At 44.8% G+C, this 2735-nt stretch overlaps 1 pseudogene; it reads right to left on the bottom strand.

The window, feature by feature from the left end:
• Positions 1–625: 625 nt before the first annotated feature.
• LOC102492079 (plasminogen activator inhibitor 1 RNA-binding protein pseudogene) lies at positions 626–1827 on the bottom strand (annotated as a pseudogene).
• Between the last annotated feature and the right edge of the window lie 908 nt (positions 1828–2735).

Below are 2735 nucleotides of genomic sequence, written 5' to 3'. Positions count from 1 at the left end.
TCCCTCTGTCTGGCTGGCGGGGGCACGCGCCCTATAGCGAAATCTCTCCAAAAAAAAAAAAAAAAGATATCAACCAAGTAATTTTTCACAGATAGGCTAAAACCACTCATTCCAAAAACCACATCCTCTCCATGTAAACGACTCCATCTGCAACAGTGGAGATTCTTTTCTCTCTCCCTCAATTATTTTTCTGTCCTCAGTAAACCAACATCCACACCAACCTCAAAGTAAATAGATTTTCTAGATATTCTTTGTCTTGGAATCCCACTGCATAATTTCTTTTTTTTCACTGTTTACACCTATATTTCAAGTTTGGAAATGCACATTTGCAAGCAGCAATACAAAAGTATTCATGAAGAATGCATAATCTCTGAAAATTATGAAAACTTCCCTGCTACCAATACATTTCTAAATGACTAAAACTGACTTACCTTATTTGTTACTTTTGTGTAGCAAGAGATGTTCATTTTCAAAACAGATAAAATTCAGTCTTTAGTTGTGAGTGGTATGAATGACATTTTTAGCTGCCAGGTCTGGGACTCCAACTCCAACCCGGGTCAACTAACTACATGTGAGTCCAGGGACATAATCATTACGCCATCTGCTGGCCCCAACTGGTGTTCTTTTAAGAAAAGAGAAATCTGAACACTACAAAGAGGAATGCCTCTGAGTCATCCACATCAGGAGCAGAAGCGCTCGACTTGTCGGTCCTGCTGCCACGGTTTGGACGTCCACCATGCCCACGCCCACCTCATCCTCCCCTGCCACCACGTCCTGGGTGGCCAAGGTCTCCAAAACTGATTTCCAGCTGAGATGTTATATCATTTGCTGGCTTCAGGAAATGATGGTCCATAACTGAATCTTCAGCATGAGCCTCTTCACTCTTTGATTTATGAGTGTCCACTGTCCATCAGCCCCTTCGTTTGGTTTTTGAATGTTAAATTCTACTTCTGCCTGGTCCTTATTTTGAATAGCCTTCCACTCATCCAAAGTCATCTCTTTTGGACCCTCTTCCTTTACCTCTTCAACCTCATTTTCCTTATTTTCAGTGTCTGCCACTGGATGTTCTTTGTCCTCAGGTGTTTCCTCAGTCACAGATGATTGATCCAAGTCACTGCAATGATAAGGTATTGGTTCTGAATGTATTTGGGGTACTCTGTTAATTCATCTTTGACAGTTCCCCAGTTGTGAGATCCACTACCTCCACGTTTGTCCTCATGCTTCAGGCCAGATCTATCACTTCCACTATGCCTATCAAATTCATGCTTGCCATGGAATCAAATCCATCTCCTCGGCCCATTCCACGTCCACGGCCTCCTCGACCTCTTCCAAGACTGCCACGGTCTCGAATAGGTCGGTCAATTATAGGTCTGTCAACTGAAAATTCACTTCCTTCACCCTTTTCTTCAAGTGGTTTTACAAATCTCCTTTCACGTGGCAGTCGCCTTTCTGGTCTCCTATCAATTATTTTCCCATCACCCTGAAGTTGTTGATCAGGCCGCCTTCCAACACGTCTTATTCCTTTTTTCTTAAGCGTCACGGGCGGCTGCGTCTCCTCCTTGTCACGTCGATGCTGGGGGGCAGCGGGTTCTTGTGGTCTTTCTGGGACTCTTTACACAGCTGTTTGCCTGCAGCGTTAGAGTTGGTCTGGGCTGCGGCCTGAGCTGCACTCTTGGCCCCAGGGCCCCCAGTGCCGCCCCCGCCGGCTTCTTTTTTCTTGTTCTCTGCTGCCTCTAGCACCTCAAAGGGGTCCGATTCGTTGTCAAATACATGGTCGAATTGGTTGATGGCCACGCAGCCGAAGCCTTCCTGTAAATGCCCAGGCATGATGGTAGCTCGGCGGTACATTCCTCCACGGATTGCAGGGGCCTCACGGAGCCAAGAGCGCCTGCTTCAGCTCTTTCCACAAGATCCCACCACATAATTTCTGAAAACTCAAACTATGTGTGTCTGTTTCCCCCAATTCATATGCTTCTTTTCTCAGAAAGAACTCTGGGAGATTAGGCAGGCATGGTTTCCCTGAAAGATGCCATACTGCCTTTTCCTCTGCAGCTTGGACTCAGCCTATCCTTTTCACCATTATCATGACATGGGCCTTTCTTCAAATCCCTTGCAAATTTCACCTTCAACACTTGTTTGGCCCACTTAGTTCTAGTTTGTACCTGCCTTGCCATGCCTGGTGGACTTCCCTCTTTTGGCTTAAACTCTTTTCATTTTGTGAAAGATGCCTTCTTCCCAGAAGCAGCCTCCTTTACTCTGCCAGTTAGTCATGCCCGGTTCTTTTTTTCCCTCTCCCCCACCCCCCAGCAGCTGGCCATTTTTATGTCTGGTATATATTTATCTGGGCTCCCAATAAGATGTTTTTACATAGTTTCCAGGCTTCCTGGAGGTCATTGACTTTTTTTTAACTCTTCCGTTCAATTTTTTTCCTAATATATTTTAGAGTTTCTTTTTCAAAAGTTTAATACCTAGCTGATGGATCTCTGATTTTTCTCTTCCACCCAATTGCTGATTATGATTCAAGTCCTGGACCTGGAGGCTTGAAAAACATGGGTGTGTGTCTGCATGCCCATAATCCCAAAAGGAAAATGGAGACGGGATTGCAGCATGGCCATCCCCCACTGGGGGCGGGGGGAGGGAGTTCTTTTTCACTTTCTCTTGCTCTCTGGTGAGTACATGACTCTACTTCAAATGACTTTTTAAAGTAATGATTTAAGTTTATTTATTATTATTTT

The sequence above is a fragment of the Tupaia chinensis genome, unplaced genomic scaffold (genome assembly GCF_000334495.1).
Source record: "Tupaia chinensis unplaced genomic scaffold, TupChi_1.0 Scaffold000683_1, whole genome shotgun sequence".
NCBI classification, from domain to species: domain Eukaryota; kingdom Metazoa; phylum Chordata; class Mammalia; order Scandentia; family Tupaiidae; genus Tupaia; species Tupaia belangeri.
Note: the sequence above shows the minus strand (reverse complement) of the source record. Positions and strands in the feature narration are given on the sequence as shown.